The sequence below is a fragment of the Meriones unguiculatus genome, chromosome 9, assembly GCF_030254825.1.
Source record: "Meriones unguiculatus strain TT.TT164.6M chromosome 9, Bangor_MerUng_6.1, whole genome shotgun sequence".
Taxonomy (NCBI): domain Eukaryota; kingdom Metazoa; phylum Chordata; class Mammalia; order Rodentia; family Muridae; genus Meriones; species Meriones unguiculatus.
In genome coordinates this window covers 67,559,146-67,583,448 of record NC_083357.1, presented here as the reverse complement: position 1 = coordinate 67,583,448, position 24,303 = coordinate 67,559,146, and the positions used below count along the sequence as shown (strand labels likewise).

The following is a 24,303-nucleotide window of genomic DNA, read 5'->3' as shown; positions in this document are numbered from 1 at the left end:
TTACAGTTCCCTCTAATTTTTCCTCTCATTTTTTTTAAACATTGACCAAAACTGTATATTCCTGAGGCTCGCAACATGCCGCTGTGAAATATGTGCTCACTGTGGAATGGATCGACCTAGCTAATTGTCCTCTGTTCTTAGAGACACTGCAAAGGTTTCGCATGCAACACTGGTGGCATGGGGGTGGGGAGAGACAGTGAGCCTCTGGAGAGGAGCCCTCAGGTGAAAGAGCAACTGTATAAAAGGCCAGAAGCTTCTGCCAATCTTCTTGTTCCACATGAAGTAGAGTATGGCAGTGGCCAGCCAGAGTCAACTAAGGGAACAGAACAACGGCTGGAGAACAGATGTGCCTATACCTTTCATCATTTGGAGAATCAGCAGGTCTGAGGCATGAGCTCCACAAGGGTCAAAGGAAATAGCAAAGGATGCTAGGCCAGACAGATGAAAGATGCAGAAAAAGTCAGAGAGACCCAGGAGAGTAGAGAGTTGTGACAGGGGGTTCCACAAGAGCAGGCAAAGCAGGTGCCGGGGACCAGGAGGGAAGTTTGCAGTAAGTACCAGGTCACTGTGACATTTGGAGAGAGAAGCCCTTAAGGCACACAGTATTCCGGAACACAGTGAGATGCTGGGACTTCGGGAGTGAGGGGGAACTCTAGGGAAGAGAAAGGGGAGATAGAAGCTTGGGGATCCAGTACCACCAGACTTTGTTAGGGGCAGGTTGCTTGTACACATGCCCTGAATGCAAGTGTGCAAGACACACGAAGTGATAGTGCAACAGGTAAGTAACCTGGAGCCCCCAAACACAAGCCTCTACATGTGCCTCCTTCAGTCACTCACCACTATACACTCCTAGTAAAAATACTCCACTTCCCTTGGGAGCCAGCTTAAGCCCTACTAGGAAAGTCGAAAGCAGATGTTTAGCAAAGCCTATTCAAGGAGTGTGGAGGCCTGCCTGAATATCGAGACTGGTTCCAGGCCCTGTCCTGGCTCTGCCAAGCCCTGGCCATGTGACCTTGGACAGCCTCAGTGTCCCCTACCTATGGTTGAGCTGGGTCTTTCCAGGCCCTTTAAAAGTACAGTTGGGGAGGGGAAGCTATAGTGGATTAGTCCTAAGGGAGAACATGAACAGATGTGGGAGAAAGGTTGGAAATGGAACAAGTGTTGGCTGGACATGACTCTAAAAACCATCATGGTGACTTCATTGCTCTAAATGTCCCTCAAGGAGGAAAGGCAGTGGCTGTGCAGATGGATGGAAAGTAGTGGGTTTGTTCAATGTACACAGCTCACATGCAGAAGCATATGTGCACCAACTTTAGGTGTTCACCCAGATAAGAGGGAATTAAAAGGGTCAACGTCGAGGAAATGAAGTGTTCGAAAAGAAAACAGTCAAAGATGCCCCATTGAAAGCTGAGCACTCACAGCCATTTATTCTCAAAGTTTTGACCAGTTATGAGTTTATGCATTGACTGCTGCCCAACACAAAAAGAAGCTTCTCTGACCAAAACTGAAAGCAGCCCAGGTCTATGGGTATAAACACAAATATTTAGAAGGAAATATTGACAACATGACAATATAGCAAAATAACAAAAGTAAGTTCATCCCTAGGGTCCGTGACCTCACCAGTCATGGGATTTCATGCACTCGGGAGCAGCTGTGGTTACCTGCACAAGACCCAGACAAGATCAAGCCAGCCAACATTCTAGCTTGAATGGAGAAGGAGCTCTTAAGACCCCACCACTAACAGGGAACCACTGGCAACTGATGACTTTTGGGAGAGGGAGAATCATTCTTCTTTGGTGTGTGGGTTGCCCATGCATCCATGAATGGGCCCACATCCAATGCACAAATAAACAGCCCTAATTGGACTTAGTGGGTTATTAATAAGGACATGACTTTGGTAGAGGGCTGTGCTGTGGGTTTTTAGCAGGAGTTCAAGAAATGGGGAATAGATGCAATCATATTCCGTTGAATATGTTTATGAAATTCTCAAAGAATAAATTAAAAGAAAGGGAATCAAAGGCAACCTTCAAGACCAACTGGGAACAAGACAGGGGCTTCCAACAGCTGAAGGTTGCCTGGGTCCCACTTTGGAAGTCTCTGGTAAAGAGAATGACTCAGAGGAGCGGGGTAGGTGCAACAGCATCACTCCATCTGCAGAGGAAAAAACAAAAGCTGCAATCAAAAGTCAGGAAAAAGGAACATTCTAGGCTCTGAGGCCTGTGGTCAAGTAAGTGGCCCACAGTCTCTTTTCTTCCCCAGCATGGAACATATTTCCACTGTTCAGCTCTCATTCATGTGCCCAACCTCCAACGGGAAGAGCCAGTCCAGAGCTCTGCGTTCCTGCCCCTATGTTAAATTACTTCTCCCTCCACTGTCAGCAATGCCCACTGAGATTTCTAACGGTTATCACTAGAAACAAAACACAGGCTTATCTTGCTTAATTCTACCCTTTAAGTTCAGGTTGGAAACAGATCCCAGAACCACTCAGGAAAACGGGTCTTAATACTTGAAGGCACGAGTCCTATTTGTCATTTAAGGTTAGCTTAGGGAAGAAGTGAAGCTGGAAAATACACTCATTTTTAAAGAACAACTGACCTGGATGAAGTCTTCTTGCCCAGAGCAAAACCCTTACTTTATTTAGCCCACAGTTATGCGCAAGGAAGTGGCCTTAGGGGTGATTTCTGGGAGAGTAGAAGTTCAGAACAGTTGTCTTTCTTTCAGATGGCACCACAGCAGAACCACCATCCACCAAAGAAAGCACCCCCAATGACCTATTGACCCTGTGTCAGGCCCCTCCTCTCCACATCACCATACTGGAGCCCAAGCTTCCAATGCTTAATCCTTGGAAGACTTAAACAATATTCAAACCACAGCATATTTCTAGGAAAACCTCTTCTCCCAGGTTGTGGCCTGACTACCTAGATGAAGTAGAACCTGCTTTCTGTTTCTGCCTAAAAGTACCACCCAGAGACCAGAGACCCCTTATTCGGAAATTCATGTGTCCTCCCTGGCCAATAGCAAAGAGCAAGAAGCTGGATTATCAGCCAGTCTTACTGTGTAAATCCTGTGTGGGAAGCCCCATACGCCTCAGGGGTTCTCAGAAGGGAAGTGGTAAATCCTAATCTTCCCTGGCAGTAGTAGTGGGCCCTTGACCTTTCCTGCTTACAGCTCTCCTTGGATAAATCCTCCCAAACTGGTGGCTTAGAGCAATAGGAATATATTCTCTCAACTATGGGAGCCAAAAATCAGGAATCAAAATACAGGTAGGCTGAACTCCTTTCCAAAGCTCACAAGGAGAGCCCTCTCTGCCTCTTCTGGAAATACCCAACACTCTTTGGATGGTGATAGTAATCGCTTCTCTTTTCTGTGGCCTTCCTTTCTGTTATATCTCTCCTGTCCTTTCTCATGTGACAATACAAAAATGGAGACACTAAACCTATTAGAAGAAAAAGTGGGAAAGAGTCTTGAACTCATTGGCACAGGAGACAACTTCCTGAACAGAACACTAACAGCACAGGCTCTAAGGGCAACAATCAATAAATGGGACCTCATGAAACTGAAAAGCTTCTGTAAAGCAAAGGACACTGTCATCAGAACAAAACAACAGCCTACAGATTGGGAAAGGATCTTCACCAACCCTACATCTGACAGAGGGCTAATATCCAGAATATATAAAGAATTTAAGAAGTTAAACAGCAACAAATCAAGTAACCCAAATAAAAAAATGGGGTATAGGGCTAAACAGAGAATTCTCAATAGAGGAACATCGAATGGCAGAGAAACACTTAGAGAAATGTTCAATCTCATTAGTCATCAGGGAAATGCAAATCAAAACAACCCTGAGATTTCACCTTACACCCATCAAAATGGCTAAGCTCAAAAACTCAAGTGACAACACATGCTGGAGAGGATATGGAGAAAGAGGAACCCTCCTACATTGCTGGTGGGAATATAAACTTGTACAACCACTTTGGAAATCAATCTGGTGCTTTCTCAGACAATTAGGAATAGCACTTCCTCAAGATCCAGCTATACCACTCCTATGCATATATCCAAAAGATGCTCAAGTATACAACAAGGACATTTGCTCTCATGTGACAGCATCAGTCATTGAACTTGGGACCCATGCTGAATCCCAGGGGCTCTCCCATTGAGATCATTACATCTGCAAACAGCTGACTTCCCAATAAAACCACGTATCCCACTGCTGAACTTCCATCACTGACATACATTTTGAGGGGCACAACTCACCTCATTGTATTGGTCTGCTTACTGGTCTCCTCCATGTGATTTTCTTGGCCACATTTTGAGGATCAGCGTCTTTTTTTGAGTTGTGCAAGGCCTCTAACCCCCTTTCCTTTGTGCCCCATAAAACATCCATGCCACAAACCTCTCATAGTGTCCCTCTCTGCTCACTCCCTGGGCTACAGTCCTCTCTCTAACCCTCTGCCCACAGAGTCCTGTTTCATAAGATTCCCACCCAGCATATTAGCCTGTAAGGGAGAGGAAGAAGGGAGGGCTTGGCTCAAGGCCCTGAACATCAGTTGACACTAGCTACACAAGCCTCTCACTGTCTCCATGCCTCAGCTGCCATGAACTGAAACTGGAGATGTGAGGGTCCAGTGGCATGATGTACACAAAAGAACCTGCACCTAGGCAGGTCATGGGCGCACAAGCCTTTAATCCCAGCACTTGGGAGGCAGATACAGGCGGATCCCTGTGAGTTCAAGGCTAGCCTGGTCTACAAATCGAGTCCAGGACAGCCAAGGCTACACAGGGAAACCCTGTCTCAGGGGATGGGGGGAGGGAATCTGCATTCAATAAACACTCTTCACTGAGTATTTGATCTCCAAATCTACACCTGCTTATGGAAAGAGTTTTATGTAATTCTTTCCTTTTGCTGCTCTTGTCTCTCTGAACCAAGCTTCTTAGGGAAGGAGGAAGACGTGAGACTTCTCTGAAATCTTCTATGGCAGCTGGCACAGCTGGATTCAGTGAAGATTCAAGACACCAAGCTCCCCTGTAGTGCCCTCAGATCTGCATGACAAACCAGAAAAGCAGTGCTGTCTTGGGTCCCTCTGGTCACATCTCTGACCAATACAACCATGGGCCTCTTTCCACAGGGCAGAGGCAGAGAAGACTGGCTTCTGGAGGCAGTGAGCCAGTGAGGAAAGGGAAGTAATGGAATGAGAGCCACTGAGATCCAATTCCAGGGAGATTAAGGTGAGAGGAACAAGCTCCAGAGCCTGGTAGTTGGGTGTAATTAGAATGAGCAGGGAATCACAACAGCCCTAGAGTCCCAAGGCCAGACTGGCTGGGCCCATTCCTGTTCCAGAACAGCCCTGTGGTCAGCTGGGCAGGAGGAGATCTCTCTCCATTAGGTCCTGGCAGGGCAAGTCGAGCAGGCTGCACTACATCATCTGGGTGGAGCGGCTGAGTGGATGTGACATAATTGAATGAGGCCTCCACTTCCTCCACCCAGAGCGGGGAAATTAGCAGGCCTGACCCTCGCCTCAAGAGACTGCATTCAGTCCCCCTCTGCCTGCATTGTTCCACTCCATGGCTCCCTGTGTGGGGTGCTCATGGGGGTGGGAGGCTAGGAAGGAGCTCTTACCATGGCTGCAGAGAGAAACAAAGGCCAGGGATGTGGACATGGAGGGAAGAAATAGACCAGGAAAAGTCCTGAAGAAGGCAGATAGAAGTGTAGAGATGGGCAGCGGCAGGGAGCCATGGGATAGATAGCAAGAAAATAGCCAGAGGGAGGAGGGAGGATGGGGATGAAGGGTGGGGAGTGGAAAGGATGAGCAGAGAGCAAGAGATTGAGCCAGATAGCCAGGGAGATAAACTGACAGTGTCCAAAGATACAGACGTGAGCTGAGATGAGAGGGAAAGAGGAGAGATAAAGAGGCTTAGTATGGATGATAGTCTGATCTGCAGCCCAAAGAATAAGCAGACAGCAAGATAGGGGCCCCGTGGAACCTCAGATTGAAGCCCTGTCCTAAGGAGGTCATTCCTCTTCCTCCTCTCTCTCTCTCTCTCTCTCTACTTCCTATGTGCCAGGCACTTCCTATGTGCTTTAAACACTCCAAAACTATGTGCAGTGGTTCATACTTGTAATCAGGAGATAGAGGCAGAAGGATCATAAGCTCCAGGTCAACCAGCACTGGTTTAAGACCCTGTCTTCTTGACCTCCCTCCATCCCTAACATGGTTGGGGTTCTACTGCTGTGATAAACACTATATCCAAAAGTAACTTGTAAAGGATTTTATCTTATACCTATATGTAACCCGCCATCCGTGAGTGGAGTCAGGACAAGAACGGAAGCAGGGCAGGAACCTGGAGGCAGGAATCCAAGCAGAGGCCATGGAGGACTGGGGCTTACTGACTTGTTCAGCTGGTTTCTTATACACCGCAGGCCTACCTGCCCAGGGACAGCACTGCCCACAGAGAGCTGGGCCCTTCCACATCAATCATCAGTCAGTAAAATGCTCCACAGACTTGCCTACAGCCCAATCTGCCTGGGGCATTGTCTCAACTGAGGTCCCCACTTTCAGATGGCTCTAGTTTTTGACAAGTTGACAAAAACCTAAACAAAACCCCTACACACAGACACACACACACCACAGGATATCCTTGGATCTTGCCATGCTTCTATGATTGAGAAATAGGCTAAGAAGGGTAAGTCACCTACCCAATCAAGGTAACCCTTCTAGAAAGCAAGGATCCAGCAGAAGATCCCACACTCTCCCTGTAGAGCTGAGCCTTTCTGGAATCAGCCTGACCCAGTTGGAATCAGCTCTCTGGGGTTGGGAGCAAGGATGAGAGCCATAAGCCTCCTGTGCCTTACCTGGACCCTGTCCCTTAGCCCAGGGAGCCCTGAATTTCTCCCTTGTGACTGCATAGGCCAATCTAGGGATCAGCAAGCCACTGATTTCTAAAGTTCTATGACAGCAGAGACTATAGTCACTTGAAGGAGTGGCTGGCTGTTAATAGGGGTGCTCTGTGTAATAAGAGAGACTGTTTGGGGAAAGGCATTTCCCAGAAGACTTCATGGCCCAGGGTAGGAAGCACTTCTCCAAGTCTTGCTCATTGACATTGTCATGGCTATGTGACCCATAGGGGAGAAGGGGTAGGGTAAATGGAGGGGTCAGTTTACCCATCTCCTGATGCCACTGAGTGTTCCCCCTTGCCCAGATCTCACAGATGTTTCCAACAACAGGCATCAGCTGGAGGGCACTGCCAGGCAGGTGTGCTTCTTTGGAAAACAAGGTCCCCACTTGTCAAGGGGAAGTCCATTCCCCTGCCCTCCTAAGGATCTGCATTGTCCTCTTGACTACCCACTGTCAAGTTTCACCCAGGTGACCACTATAAACCTCTGGTGCAGCCAAGCTTGCAGCCCTGTCCATCTCACCTTAAGCTCTGTGGGAAAGGGAGAGGGGCAGCCATCTCAGCCCGTAGACATCTGTGAGGGGATCCCCAGAAGCACCGCCACAGGCAGTGGTTCATTAACAGCCAAGCTGGAACGCTCAACACCCAGGAAGGAGGTGCCAACCCACCAGACCCTGGCAAGCAAGGTGGAGCAGATCAGCTTCTCCATTCTGCCTGCAGGAAGTGGACTAGTGAAGGGTGCAGGGGGGAGGCGTGGGGGGAAGAAGGGAAAGCAGGAAGGGGTGGGCTCAAGAGAGAAACTACAGAAGAAACATGAGTGGTGGGTCCCAAAGCTGAAACAATCATTAGCTCAAGCTCTGCTTTTACTAAGAACCCTGAAGCCAGACCATGAGCAGGAGCTAACAGAGTCCGCATAGCTGGTGCTGATATTACCAGGAACCTCGCATTGTTATGGCGGCAGCACCCGACCCCACTTTATGGTTCCTAGAGGAAGCAAAGAACCTAGAAGCCACATCCCACTCTTCCTGCTCAAATACTCTTTGTGAACCCCCAGAAAGGCTAGTGCTAGCATCAGTGATCTCATCACCTACCTCCAGTTCTCCCTCCACCTTGCTCCCAACTCACACTCCTCACACCTCTATGATCAAGCCATGCTCCTTCCTTCATGGAAATACCCTAAGTTCTCCTGTCTTGGCTCACAGAGAATCCTCTCCTTTCAGTGTGCCTCTCTCAGGTGTCTGCCATGCTAGGAAGCCTCTTTGGTTCATCTAAGCCTCAGCATGTTCTTCTATCCTGTGTCACCATGCTGTGGTTCTGTGCCTTTCTTACAAAGAAAGAATAATGCTTGATGAAATTTGTTTTCCTTCAGTGTGCCCTGTATGCTTATCTCCACTTTACAAATAGAAAGATGGGCTCAGAGAGGATTAAGTTACTCACATAGGAGCACACAGGTATCTAGGAAGTGGGTAGCGAAAACAGGAATCAAATCTAACTTAGAAACTCTGTTGTGTTCTGTATTATAGTTACTGTCTGTTGCCCTCTTACTCTCTGCCAGTGAGTTTCTCAATAGAGAAGCTATGTCTCCCATCTCTGTATGTTTCTAGGCAGAGAATTTGGCTTGTAATGGGCAGTACAAACAGACATTTATAAGATGGATGGTAGATGATGGGTAGACAGTGGAAGGATAGGTGGGCAGTAGATGGATAAGTAGATGAATGCATGTATGTACGCGTAAATGGATGGATGAATGAATGGTGGGTAGGCAGTAGAAGGATGGGGGGATGGGGGATGGGGAAGTGCGGCAGCCTAGATGGATGGATGGATGGTAGGGAGACAGATAACAGGATAGGTGATTGGTCAATGAATGAGTGAATGGATGCATACACATATGACATTCCCAGGTGAGAAAAGTTACCCAACCTGTATTGTGGGGTATGGGCACCACTTCAATGAATACAATCAACTCTCGACAAACTCTCAGCAAAATGTGAAAGCAGTGGTAGCAGGACTGCCTTGGAAATGAGCTGCTAAACTATCAGAGAAGGAGAGAGTCACTTCTATAAGAACTCAGACTTGAAACATAAATGTTGGACTATGCTATCCTTGGTAATAATTAAGTCCAACATCTTTCATCAATCCTACACTCCCATTTCACAGATAAAGAAACGAAGACTCTGGGATGGAGATGGCATGCTGTAGCATACGGGTAGGTAATTTCAGAAGTTTAGATTCTAGAGAAACAAAATTTTAGTGGCAGGGTACAATCACTTGAAAGCCATAGAAGACACTTAATGTCATGTCCTGAAACTTAGGAACCCTTGAGGATCTTTCATGACAAGACCAATGGTAGATGTGCTAAGTGACCAGGGATACTGACCACAAACACTAAAGGGCCTGTAATGGATGCATCTCTCCCTCCTGGAAGCATCCTGAGGAGAGGTGGGAAGAACTTGCACTCTTATACAGCCACAAGCAGCTCATGCTCTTGGCCTGAATACTAAAGGCTTTTGATGTTCTCCCCCACCCATTTCTGCACTCAGAGGCCACTGCCTCCCACTTTCCCCAGGCTACCTTCATGCCAGTCTTGGGCAGTTCTCATTTGAAATGAAGCAAATCCCCACACAGAACGTAGTTACGCTCTTTCTTTTGCTCATAGATAGATAGATAGATAGATAGATAGATAGATAGATAGATTTGTTCTGTTTTGTCCAGACTCTTATAGTTTGATTACAAAGCACATGTCACCCACCCTCCAGCAATTTCACTAGGCTGAAAAAGCTGAGAACACCACTAGCTTCCAGATGGGGGAACAGAGAAACCGGGAGATACCCAGCAGTTCGATCAGGCTGAAATAGGAACCAAGGACTGAGTCAGAATCCACGAACCCTTCAGTCTCAGCTGAGTCATCCTTGATCATCCTCTTGGGTCTGCACAAACCCCAGACTAGATAAAAACCCTCTCTCAAGAGATCTCATTCTGCCTGCCTCTTCTCCACACCCTCCTTTTTGCCAATATACATCCTCAAGTGCCCAGGGACCTCTCATCAGGGTTTCAGATGGAATTCCCAGAAGCCCAGAAGAGGAGAGAAAAGATATACTGAGCACTGAGAGGTTCTCAGAAGCAGCAAGCTCCCTACCAGGGCATCCCTAATTCTACTTTTTGCCACTACCAGGCTGGATGACTTGAAGCATACTTCTTTCCTACCTGAGCCCTCTCCCTTCATCTGCAAAGTGAGTCAGATGAGGAGTGTAGTTTCAGAGCCTACCTGCTTAGTCATGGAGGCTGAAGAGCTGAATCCAGGCCTCTCATCTCACCCACGCCTAAACAGACTTGCTATTGCAGTTTTATTTGCAAGGCTATGGGTAAGGTTTCATCTGAGAAAAAGTTTCGGTGGCTGTGATTAAAAGAAAGTGTAAACCCAATGGCCCAGTGATGACCTGTGGCTTATCTTTCTTCTCTGCATCGCATTCTAATTCCTGTGTTCCCTATAAGCCAGTCACAGGAACCAAACCCACACAACTATGGCTACTCCAAAAGAGCCCCACCTGAAGTTTAGGAAGCCCATGCCCTCTATAAAGACTGATGGCGTAGGACATCTATGCCAAGTATGGCAATGAGTGGCTGGGAACCAAATAGAGCTGCAAGGTCCAGGGATGAGAGGCAGCTGTGGTGCAGAGGGCAGGCTCCAAGAAGGAAACAGTTTGAGGGGACAGCCCATTATGCCAAGGAAGGTAACAAGGTTGTGGTGGCAGAGGCATGAGGCACCCTGTCACAATGTGTCAGGAGGCAGAGAGAAATGAAGGCTGGTGTTCCACCCCCTTTCTGTAAGACCTCCGCCCATTGGATGGTGCCACTCACGCACAGAGCAAGTCACAGCCTTAGTTAAACTCCTCTGGAAATGCACACACAGATAAACCCTGAGCTGTATCTCCCAGGTGGTTCCAAATCCGAGATGAACCATGAGACCTGGGTACGTCAGGGGCGCAGCAAGTGAACTGATCTGGCTTTACAGGTGCATGGAGCATAAGTTGTCAAGCTTCTGGCTTATCAACCATTCTGTTATCTTGCCAGGTGACATGTGCTAGCCAATTATGCTGTTAGCCTGTTTCTCCATTTGTTCTCTACCACATCTAAGATTATGTCCAGTGTCCTGTAATTTTCTCCACCTTTCGCCTCAGTTTCTTTCCTGATGATAACCGTGGTCTTGAGTTTCCAAAGAGAAAAGGGGGAAATAGGACCAGAAATGTCAGATAACAAATCTACCAGCTGGGGACCCCAGGAATGACCTCTTTTGTTCTGCCTCTGCCTTACCCCCAAAAAAAATTGGAGGATGCATTGAAATGTGGGGAAAGGAAAGTCAGAATACAGAAGGATCAGAACCTAGACCTGCAGTAGAGAAAGAAGCTGGTTAAAGAGTCTGGAGGAATTCCCAGCTGCTCCAGGGGGAAAACACCTCATGAATATTCATAGGCACCAGAGCAGGAGGCCTTGTTTGCATCATTGAATTTCCCAAATGCCAAATATCATGACAAACAACAGTGCTGTCCTCTTGGCTGCCAACTCTTGGGATGGCATGACCTCTCCTCTAATCATTCTCTCTCCAACAAGCCACTACCTTCCTAGCTCCATCTGGTCCTCACCTCCACTGTTTGTCCTCCCCTAAGCCCCCAGCAGTGAGTCAAAACCCCCTGCCAAAACCCAAGCTGAGCAAACAAAAGGTCTGAGCCCAGCAGGTAAGCAGCCAAATCCCACCAGGCAAGGGGCCAGGCTAGCAGTTATGGAGAAGGAGAATGGTGGGTGAAGAAAGCTCAGGACCTAAGGTACCCTCTTGCCTACTCTGAGAATGGAGACCAAAGGTTTGGAGGACTCAGTGGTAGATCATTTTGCCTTCTCAAAAACAGCAGCACGGGGCGGGGGAGGAGAGATGGAAGGCAGAGGGAGAGGAATATTGCTTCATATCTTACCTAGAATGCTACCATTAAGAAAGCCTTTATTCCAGCCAGCCATCACCCCCCCCACACTCACTCCTTCAAAATGCAATTTCCATTTCACCCAATCCAGGGCCCATCAGCAGAGGACTGGTTAAATAAGCAACGCATGGTGCATAGCGCAGGACATCAATGGCCATTAAAACGAATGCAGTATAGATTTAAAAAATAACAATGTCCATGATATGTTGCTAGGTGATATAAGAAAATTACCAAGCTGTGCTTCTGAAAAACGAATAAATAAATAAAGTAAATAAGTTGGTGCATGCATCCAGAAAAATATCTAGAAAGATATACCTTATCTGGCCTATGGATGGATGGATGGATGGATGGATGGATGGATGGAGACCATTCACATTCCATGTGAAACATTTCCTTGTTGTTTGTTTTACAATAATTGATTTTATAATCAGAAAAAGCATTACAGGGGAGGGGACAGCAAATTTCACATGAAAAGAAGATGAGTGGGTTGCTGACACAGGCTGCATCACTGCAGAACCCTGAGAGCAGAGGGAAACAGCAGGAAAGACGCATGCATGTATGGCCTCCACCTCCTCCCCTGAAAACTACCCCCACAGGACCAGCTCCAGCCTTCACCTTGAAATCCAGCTCCATTTCCTCCTCTAAGTGTTTGCCCCAGGCGTACTCTCTGGAGAAGCATATTAAGTAACTTTGGTAAATTCTTTGCAATTTACGAAGTGTTTACATGCTTTCATTCATTCTTGGGGAAATGTGTGGAGCCTCTCCTATGAGCCAGGGCAATGAGAAGACAGAGAGAGACTAACTCAGCCACATCCCTGACCCTTCCAGGCTTTCCCCACATCCCAGGGAAGAGATCTCACACAGTCATGTTGGTGCTGCCTTGTCCTAAGAACTGTTCCACAGTCGTGCCATGCAGGTGAGCACACAGAGAGGCCTCCGTTCCCCAGCCAGTGGCAGTGCTGCCCTTTAAGAGAGCTAAGACAGTAGGTAGACGAAGGAGCCTTCATGAGCAAGAACTCTCAGTCCCCGACATCCCATTAAGGGCAAGTTGTTCTTCCTCAGTTAATCTCCAGGACAACCGAAGTACCACATAGTTATCCTGGTTGTGTGTGAAGCTAAGCTCCAGAGGGTGGGAGCATGCGTGGGAGGTGGGGAGAGTGTCCGAAGAGGCATCTCAGGTCCACGGCAGCAGGGAAGACAGGTACTATTATTCCCTGAGAACCGTACGATGCCCTGACCCCTCTCTACAGGGGTGACCTAGACCACATCATTCAGTGCTACTTCCTGATGCCCAGCAACCTCATGTCTCACAGGCTGCCTGGGTCTAGAAACAGATAGTTTTGCCTACCAGAACCTCCCAGGTTCTGCTCTGCTGGACATTGTGTGGTCCCAGGCAGACAGGACCTCCTTAGACCATGAACAAGACTCCTATGAATCTCACCCTTCTATGCTGTTTTCCTACTGGTTGGGGCAGTATTCCTATATACTATGGTGCATAAAGTATATAAAAATGAGAAAGACCTGAGATATTTGCCCTATCTCATGGTGTGATGCCCTCCACCAGGTTATAATACAGCAAGAAGGCCCTTGCCAGATACTGGCACCATGCTCTTGGGCTTCCCAACTTACAGATTTTTTAAATATTTTTTTTTTAATTTCATGTGCATTTATGTTTTGCCTGCCTGTATGTCTGAATGAAACAGGAGTAACAGGCAGTGCCATGTGGGTGGTGGGAATTGAACCCAGGTCCTCTGGAAGAAGCAGCCAGTGCTCTTAAACTCTGAGCCATCTCTCCAGCCCAGTTATCCTTTCTATTTTTTTTTTCTCAGAGCTGAGGACCAAACCCAGGGCCTTGCACTTGCTAGGCAAGCACTCTACCACTGAGCTAAATCCACAACCCACCAACCTACAGATTTTTAAAGAAGACAAATTCTGTATTCTTTTTTAAAAGATTCTGTGACACTCAGTTACAAAGCAAAAATCAGATGAAGGCAGCAGGAGTAAGCCTTGGTCCTGTTGAATGTCTAGTCCTCCTCATCCATTACAGTCACAGAACAGAAATTCTCGAGGCCGACCCCACAGCTGCAGACACCGGCTCCCTCAAGGCACGCCATCTAGACCTCTAGCTTCACGGTGTGTTGGTGTGATCCTTCCATCTTGTTTATAGAATCTGAATCACCCAACACGATGGTCATCTTTCCCACCTCTCCCGCCCCTTGTCTTGACAGACTCAAAAGTCACAGACTGCCTCACAACCAAGCAAAGGTCAGGTCACAGGCCACAGGTACCCATTCAGTAGCCCTGGGGCCTTAGAAATCTTCCCACCTCCAAAGATGCGTGATGTCTGTGCGAGGAGCTTTCAGACCGCAGCTAAAGGAACAGAGATGGGAGCCTATTCTTCAGAAAATCAACTCGGGGAAGTGACCAAAGTGCCCGTGGATATTGGTGGCAAAAGTGGGTCACTATGGAGGGTGGTGGCTAAAAAGGAAAGATCTGTTCCAGGAACCTAGAGTTGGTTGCCCTGGAGCTGAATATCCCCTGGGGAAGACCCAGAAACCTCACACAGGCTGACAGGGGCCATAAGAGTCCATGCATGAAATAAGCAGCCAAAAGGAAAAAAAAAAATCCTGGAAGAAATCAGGAACACCTGAGGGCCTCCCCTCCCTACTCCACCACCATGGCCTCCCCAGGCTTCTTCCCTAGAACCATGCCTAGAAGATAAGGCTGAGCCTTGAGATGGGCATGGTGGAACTGTATGTACGGCTCCTGTTTTCTGGGTTGCTTCCGAAGTTCTCCATGTCCCATTAAGTGGGACACACCATGGAGAGCTAGCACTAAGTTCCAAGAGGGACAGAGTGGGACTCACAAAATGGAGGCTACAGTCTTGGTCCCCTTTATCCCAGAGGCATTGAGGGATAAAACCCAGCAAGTAAGACCCATGGGCTCCTCTAAAGGGAACAAAACAGCGGATCAACACATTCCTGGGTGATGGATGTGGAGGCAATGTCCATCATTCCCATTGCTTTTGTTCAGGGAGAACACAGAGGAGAGGGCACAATGGGGAGCCAGAGACAACCCAGACAATGTGACATCACACACATCACTTCACCTCTCTAGACTTCAGTCTTCTCCCCACCAAGATGGAGATAATAATATCGCCTCCCTGGCAGTTGAGAGAAGTGAGTGAAATATATGTAAAAGAAGTGCGTGTAAGACTTACTCTTCTGTACAGATATAAAGCCTTGTTATCTGTTATGGCTTGATTCAGAAATATACCTGCACAGACTCACATTTTGGATGCTTGGTCCCCAGCTGGTGGCTTAGGAGGTTCTCACAACTCTGAGAGGTAGAAGAAGAAGGCCACTTCCTAGGGAGGTAGGCTTTTAGTGGTATATTATCCCTAACCATTTCTTGTCAATCTCTGCTTCCTGTCTTGTCTTGGACTGAATAGCCATCTTCCACCATGCATTCCTGCTGCTATGACCTTCTTTTCAATTGCCTAGGGCTCAAGCAACAATAGAACTAACACTCTGAAACTGTGAGCCAAAACGTATCTTTCCTCCCTTAAATTATTTTTTGGTCATAGTGACACAAAACTAACCATGGTGGTTTGAGGAGAAGTGTCCCCATAGGCTCATGTATTTGAACAATTGGTTTCCGGTTGTGGTGCTGTTTGGGGAGATTGTAAAACCTTTAGGGTATGGAGCCTTGATGAAGGAAGTAGGTCATTAAAGCAGACTTTGAGAGACCATTGGCTTGTCCCACTTCAGTTGTCTGCTTCTTCTTTGTGTTAGCTGTTGAAGATGTGACCTTTAAGCTCCAGCCACCGACTGTCATGCCTCTCCTACAATTATAGATTCCTACCTCTGGAACTGCATCCAAAATAAACTCTTTCTTCCATAACTTGCTTCTGGTCACAGTATTTTAGTGCAGCAATAAGAAAAGCAACTAAGACAGTAACTAAGACCACCACCTCCCCCCCCAACACACACATATACAAAAACCAAAAACCTCATTCAAAAAGTGGATTTAGTGTGACCACATATAACCATGTGGTTCTAAAGCCTTTGGAACTAGTTTACAGAAATTCTTATCCTCAAGCCCCTCTTATCAATAACACTGATGAACGTGCATGCGTTGATAAATGCTGAAGTTGTGTATTTGTGCTATAGACTGAATATTTATGTTATCCCAGAATTCATGTATTGAAATTCCCCCAGTGTGATGGCATCGGTGGATGGGGTCTTTGGAAGGTGACAAGGTCATAAGGGTGGAGCCTCACCATGAGATTAATGTTCATACAGAGGAGTCCCCAAAGAGCTTGCTTGACGTTTTTTTCTCCTTGTTGAAACACAGCAAGAAGATAGTTATCTGTAAACCAAAAGCAAGCCCTCAGCAGACACAGAGGCCACCATCACCTTGATCTTGCATTTCCCAGATTTTGGGTTTCTCTAGAGTTATGAGAGATGAATGTTGTTGTCTCAGCCTATGGCGCTGTTATTATACCGGCTGAAGAGACTAAGACACAGTGGAGTTAATGATCCTGTTTTCTCCGCTTTGGGCTACGTGTGAAAAAAAACTCACTTATTTTCCAAAAAGGGAGCCCAGACACCAGGCTGTGTACCTCAGTGTCTACCAGCCTAACCCACTCTGATTCTAACCTGTGGCTGAATGCATACACTCCTCTGAAGGGTACTGAACAGCTCCTAGAGTATTACCAAAAGGAAATGAAGAAAACCAGATCATTGTGAATGCCCACGACAGGCTGATCACCCTGTAAAAAGGGGCACAGCTGTCATAAGTGTGTTGTTCCCATTTTCCAAAGACCAAATGATCAGAGCCAATTTCAGGAGAAACACTCTCCTCTGGGTGCTCAGTTCACTCTTCCTTCACTAGGCCCTTCTCTAGCTGTAAGTCATCTTCAGAGAAATGCCAGCTTCTTTCTTTTCTTATTTTTGACCATATCTCCACCGAGCATTTCTCTGTGTACAACATATTGCCAGATTGCTTCTAATCTGTGGAAGACTCCTGTGTATGCTGTTATTTCCCCTTCAACCCTGTCCCCACTCCATCTGTCCTGGTTTCATTGCTGTTGCTGTAATGAAACATCCTGACAAAAAGCAACATAGGGGAGAAAAGGGTTGTTTGGCTTACAGTTCCAGGTTAAAAGCCCATCACTCACGGGAGGCCAAGGCAGGAACTCAAGCAGCTAGTCACATCACATCCAGAGAACAGAGAAAAACAAATGGACCTGTGCTGCCTGCTTGTTCCTTCTGCTTTTGTGCTGAAGCTGGTTTTCTACACTCTTTTTGTTTCTTGTATTCTTCCTTTTATTAGTAATTTCATACATGCATAGAATGTGTTCTGATCAAGTATGCCCCAGTCCCTCCCTCCAGTTCTTCCCCTATCTTCACCACCATTATTCCCTCCCAATTCCATGTGTTCTTTTCTTCTTTGTAACCCATGGAGTCGATTCAACATTACCAGTATATGCTCCATCTACTGGATCATGGGCAGCCCTTCAGGGACCTCATTATTCAGGAAAACTGACTCTCCCTCTTCATTCATTCAGTTCCAGAATCATTGTCTAGGGAATGGTACCGCCCACAATTGGCTAAGTCTTACTACATTAATTAACAACTAAGACATACACACACACACACACCCCAAAGACTACCTATAGGCTAAACTTATCTAGATAATCCCTCATTCGTGCTCTTTTCCAGGATTATTCTATGTTGTATTACATTGACATTTAAAACTAACAGATAGATAAATAAATAAATAAATAAATAAATAAATAAATAAATAAATGAAACTAACAGTAACACCTCCTCATAGGCACCTATGATAGGCACCTATCCAGAGGTGTCTGCAGCATTCTTTAAGCACACACATACCCTTATCAACCATGGAACATCATTTTGAATATATTGGATGTTCATAAATGGTATTGTCATATGAATACTATTCTACGTTTTGTTTTTATTGGTCGTCACTCTCTTGTTGCCCTCTTACCTGGCTAGCTGATTCTAAAAAGCACAGGATATCATAGTGAGCACCCATCATGGTCTGTCCCCTTGCCTCCCGTCTGGCCCCTTCCACTACACACAATGCACTCAGTACATGCCCCTTCATCCATGGTGGGGGGATGCTGTTGGACTCTCTGCAGGGTTCATTCCCAGGAGCATGATGACTAGACTGTAAGACATGTACACACTCAATTCAATAAATTAGTAATTGTTTAAGCTGCCATCTTAGTCTGTCTGTGCTGCTATAACAGAACTCTTCTGTGAAGAACAGAAACCTTCTTTTCCAGAGTCCAGATATTCAAGGTGAAAAGGCTCACACTTGGCATCCTCCCATGGCCGGAAGCAGGAGGATGAGACGGCTTCTGAGAATAAGATATTGAACATAATCTTTCACCAGCTATCCACTCTGGGGATGAGTGACTAACTTTGTGACAGCACTAGTTCACCTGTAAAGGTGTTAATGGTACAACTAAAGCAATTAAGTAAGTAAGTAGCATCAAACTTGACAGAATGCTTTTCTGAGCAAGTAGGGCAGTTCACACTCTTAATGGCATATGCCCTTCTTGCCCACATCCCCACTATCTCTGGGTCTTGTCTTCATGTTGACCTCTATTGTCTTGCTGGAGCCAGTTTCTACCAATTGCACCTACATTCTTTAATTCATAGCTCTTGGGCCCCTTTTCAAATACTTGTTGCCATTTGGTCTTTGTTAAAGATGCCTTAGGAATGTGTTTCCAGAACATGTAAGTTTGAGGATTATATGAGCTAGAAATATGTCCTATCTTGGGACAGGAGGGAAAGGAAAGATGAGGGAAACTAAAAAAAAAGTGAAAAGGAAGAAGCAGAGACAACATACATACATATATATATATGTGTGTGTGTGTGTGTATATATATATACATAAATGTGTGTATATGTACATATATATATGCACATATTTTCCTGTTTAGGTAAATTGTTTCAGTCAGTCAACAGATGTACCCTTGCTCTTATCAATAGACAACTCAGGCTACAGAGTTCTCACAAATGTGATATCTGAATCACTTATCCTCAGAAGTGCTGATCCTATGAGTCTAGATGGAGTGGAGAATAGAGAAATCACACATTACCAGCAAGTTCCCAGGCAGTATTGATACCGCAGGTCTGAGAACCACTGTGTGATTGAGAACAGGCCGCCTTGATCATCATGAGGCAAGGCCTGTAACATCCCTAGCAGGCCTTTCAGAGAACATTAAATCCACTGGCCACAAGAAGTATCCGACTCTCCCACATGAGTGAAGGCCAGCTCTTACCTCCCACTGGTTGAGGTGACAGAGACACTCAAGGAGCAGCAGTCAGAAGGCTTCAAAGTTGTCAGGGATGCCCCCTGGCCCTGGCCATGGTGAGGAGATCAGAATGGAATTGAAGAGAGATGGGAGATCCTTAAATGATACATCTAGAACTTTGCTTGCCTCCCTCAGGCCTGACCCAGCCCTGCCCCTCTCCCTCCTGCTTGACAATGGACCAAAACTACACATGACATTGACACTGTCATTTTTAAGGTTCACATCATCTCATTCATTTTTTCACAACAACGCTAGGGGAGTTTTGTGGCAAGTGGACACACTGACGCCAGAGAGGCCTGTGGCCAATTAAAGAGACCCTCCCCTCCTCTCACTTATTTCTGTCACTGCTGCCTTCCCAAAAGAATACTCACACAGCCTCCACCCCAACCACCATGCTGGTCCCTTTCACTGTTATATTTGTATGAGCCCTGATGCTCTTTGAAAATCACTGGGACTGTCCTTCAATGTCTTGAAGAAAGAGTTGAAGTCAAGCTCCACCCCTTCCCTGTCCAGGGCCAGGGAAGTGGTTAATCTCAGAGCATGCTCCTGCTCCTGGTCCCCTGTCAGCAGAGCCACACCTCCCCTCCTCAGTGAATTTGCCTCTGGTATCTTTGCTTCTCTTCTCTAACCACAGACATATTGCAGCTCAGACAGCATCCTCCAAAACTTCCCTGCCCCTTCCAAGGCACTCCATCAGACCTTGACTTTTGTCCTCCTGGCCTGTGTCTGACTCCTACACATTCATTCATCTTTGCCACCATGCCATGAGGTCATGTGCTCCATGAGGCAAGCAAGAAACTGCCTCTCGCTTGATCCACTATATCTAAGGCAGGAAAGCAGGACACAGCCCCACCTGTGTCTCATCGTTCCCTCTCCTTTAGCCAGCCACAGCAGCAGACAGGCTCAGATAGATGAGGGCAATAGGAAGAGGTGAAAGGACTATCTAGGCAGGCATGATCCCCAGCGGATCCTCTGTCTCATTCTCTAGATCCTTCTATCATTCTTACTAATGGCAGCCTTCCATCCTAACTTCCTGGGTCTACAGAGAAAAACTAAAGAGAGATACACAAGGGCTGCCTTCTCTGGAAGACATCAATACTAAGGAATGCAGGGTCTTGTTAGGGCCCAGGGTCTGGCCTTGGGGAACAGGGATGAGGAGATAGGACAAGGCACAAAACTTGTCTCTGTCCCTCCTAGTCCCTCAGTCTTCAACTTTTGCCTAGGTCATCGTATAAAGTGCATATAGAACTGACTTAAAGTGAAAAAGAAAGTTGCCTGGGATGGAGAACAAGGAGACAGAGGGTCAAAGTCAATGCACATACACCAAACACATACATATATATATATATATATATATATGAATATGTATATGAACATGCAAATATAGTTGGGGCTTTGGCTTTACATCAGCAGGTAGAGTCATGCCCCTTACTGTGCACAGGTGCACATGCGCATACCCTCCCTTTTCCTGGCCCAGTCCTGGGGATAGCTATTCAGAGGGTCATGCTAAGCACCTAGGAAACAAGCCTGCAGCTGTGATGATAAAGGTGGGTCCCTGCCAGGAGCATCTCTAGAGTGAGGATGAAAGAAAAAAGACCCTTAGGACCAAAGAGAAGATGGAGCATAACCTAGCCAGATCAGTCTAAGGAGAGATCACCACGGACATAGCCAGATAATAAGATGTGAATTGCCAAGGCTGGGGGCCCATGCTTATATGCAAATGAACAGACCAGGTCTCTGTGTGTGGGATTAAGTTCAGATTTGTTTTTCACCCATTTTTGACAGAATGGATTATGCAGCACCATCCATTCTGCAGGGAGAAAGACTGAGACCCAGCCACACAGAACATCTGAGTGGGCTACAGAGAAGTAACAGCATTATCAAACTTAGCATCCAGGCGGGAGCCTCTCCGCCTCTGTGTAAATCTGCTTGCAGCCTGAATCCCAGGAGACAGAGGCATGGATCAGGTGGGCCAAACCAGCTTAGATATCAAACAGGCAACTAGCTGCACAAGTGTGGGGCCTAAGGGATGAAAGGACCAGAAAGAGGAACCAGGGAGAAGTCAGGGGAGTAATCACAGTAGATGAGTGGATGTTGAATACAAAGAAGCCAGGTTTGAAAAATGGAAAGGTGCCTAGAGCAGAGTCTCTCTGAATTTTCCAGAAACAACAGAGGTGGAGCAGGGAAAGACACTCACCAGCCTCCTACCGGAGCAGCCTCTGGACGGATTTGGAATAAAAAAAAAAAAAAGACGTGGGTTCTAATGCCCTCTCTGTTGTAGGTATGTGACCTCAAGCAAATCACTTAACCTCTTGAACCCTAGATTCACTATTGGCAAAGCAGGGAAGAGAGATCCCACCTCCCCACAATACACACACACACACACACACAGCGAGACAGATAACAACCAAAGCTCTCATGAGATAATGGATGTGAACTGATTTATCAAGAGCTATGCTACTTCCTAGCAGGCAATCAAGTGGAGAGTTAGCGCCTGAAGGTAAGAGCCTTCCTTACCACAGAAGCAATTAGATGTTCTGGGATGTAATGGGCTTCATTCCTAATGTTTCCCATACTTGGTGATGTGGGGTGAGGTCAATTCCAAATGGTCTACAAGTCACATTTGCCCTCTATGCTCTATGCGGGCTCTGACACCCACCACCTGCATAGCCCTAGGCAAATCACCTTTGAACTTCCACTTCAGAAAGGACAACATGGATTTGGGTGGTCCCCAGTCATGGCTAGGAGTTTGTCTTGCCCTATGTGTTATAGGACATTGAGTTATGTCCTGGCTTTTCTACCTAATGCTGGGGTGGGGGCAGGGCAGCATTGCTAATTCCTTACTCCTGAATAGTTCTTATTCATCTCCCCTTGGTAAAGCCTGCAGAGGGAAATGGTACACAGCTTTTAGCCACATATACCTACTAGATAGTCCTAGCTGTAACACCAAAAATTAGTAATGTCTCCAGACATTACTAAATGCCAGAGAGGCAAAACCTCTCTCAGTTGAGGACTACTGTCTTACAAGTTTAAAGAGTACAGAGTACAGGAAAAAAAAGAATTGGGCTACATGCCTGATCAAGAAAAGGAGCAGATATTTGGTTTAGCAGGCTTTCTCTTTCCCAGTCCTCTCGGACCCACTTCATCTCAGACCAAGACATCTGATGAATTGCTAAGGGATGATTAAAATCATACCTCCCCAGGGGACCATCACTTCCTGCAAAGAGATTTGGACTTTGTGATAGAATCAACTGGTAGACTCCATGGGCCTCAGATGCAAGACCTGCTGGAACACTATTAGAGGGTCATATGGGAGAGGAGGACAATTTAGGATATAAGGGAAGGGACTCAGAAGCAGAGCCTAGGCCCCAATCACAAAGGCCAATTTTGAGTTAATCAAGCTACCATTGATGTCCATGAGTCCAGTGGATCTGGTCTCTCAGCAGGAGCTCCTCCTGATTTCAGAGAGGTCTGTCAAGGTTTAAACGGAAGTCTAGCTTGTGGATGAAAGAGCAGAAAACATCCCTGACTTCTGAAAGAACGAGGGAAAAAAATTAGCTATGGGACTGGAGAGATGCAGTTAAGAGTGCTTGCTGCTCTTCCAAAGGACCCAAGTTCAGTTCCCAGTACCTTACAACAACCTGTGACTCCAGCTCCATGGTATCCAACTTCCTCTTCTGGCCTCCATGAGCACTGACACACACATGCTTATATATATGAGATACACATCAACACGAGTATAAAATAAAATCATTCTGAAAATAAGGAAAACATTAGCAGGTTTTTTTAAAGGAAAAAAAAAGAACTTCTAGGCAGATCACTCTCCAAGCATCAAAGCTAAGGCAGAACCTTGTGCCACAGAGGGAACTGAAACAACCAAAGCCCGTTAATGGATCTGTTGTGCCTAGCAGGGCTTGAAGGAAGAAGAGCTTCCTGTGACTTGGGGACACCAGGGATTCACCAGGGACACAGGAGAGGAGTTGCTAATATCCACACTTGTTCCTGATCTAGTGGGTGGACCCAGGTAAAAGGGAAAGCCAGTGTCTGTGCTAGCTCCCAGGCTGGTACATTGGCAATCCCTATTGGCTGTGGAAATCACATTGCCGTCTACTGTGGTTTGAATGAGTTGTCCCAAAAAGATCCATGTGTTAAAGGCTTAGTCTCCTGTGGCTACTTTATTTGGGGTTCCTTAAAACCTCTCCCTTCTAACCCCTCAACCCTAGGTTAGTAGGGGAGAAGGCACAGACTCCTTTACTTCTCCCAGCTGTTTAGGGTCTATGGGTTCTTTTAGGGCTATACCAACCTCCATCGACAGCACACACAGCCAGCAGTCTCCTCCAAGCCACTGTGCCCCAAAGCATTTTTCTCCATCTATCTGCACCAAACCACCACACTGTCCGTCTCTTGTCTCTCCAAACTGCCGCTCACCACATGCCACCACTGCATGCCACACTTTCTCTTGCTGGGCTCCCATGTTTATATCCTCAGAGCCCCAGACCTCGCCCCTCTCCAAGCAGCACAAGGCAGGCCATTACCAGCTGTCAAGGCCATGCCCCGAATGAGACAATTATCAGCTGTAGACAAACTAAAATCCCACAATTGGGATTAAAACAAAACCGTATTTACATAACATAACTGAGTTTACAAAGAAACCAAAACTTCTATTATGTCTCCAATGTGATACCTATCTCTGGGAGATAGGAAATAGCCAGAGGTCTGCGGTCATTGGTTGCATACCCATAAGTGTGACTGTGAGACCTTATTCTCTTGCTTCCAGGCTGGTGACAAGGAAGTAGTTTGCTCAACCATGCTCCTCACCGTTGCCACCCAGCACCCCAACCAGAGACCTAAAAGCAACTACTTCATCTGATCCTAGACTAAAGCCTCTAAAATCATAAAGCAAATTTTTACCTTTACTCTTTCTAAGTTGATTGTCTCTGAATTTCGTTATAGCGACAGAGAACTGATTAGCACATCATCTCTCAACTAAATCAAGCATGACATTTATGGAGCTTGAGGAAATCTGGGGAAAAGGAAGGCTGCAGGGTGAGCCACACAGTAAGTGGCAGGGAGAACTGGCTGTGAACA

General features: G+C 46.5%; 1 long non-coding RNA gene across 1 annotated transcript in view; it reads right to left on the bottom strand.

Moving 5' to 3' along the window:
- Nucleotides 1-1,401: 1,401 nt before the first annotated feature.
- The window catches only part of LOC132656630 (uncharacterized), a 40,710-nt gene continuing 17,808 nt past the window's right edge, over nt 1,402-24,303 (bottom strand). Inside the window, exon 3 of the long non-coding RNA XR_009594347.1 lies at nt 1,402-2,151. This is a non-coding gene — a long non-coding RNA (uncharacterized LOC132656630). The remainder of the gene's footprint in view (nt 2,152-24,303) is intronic.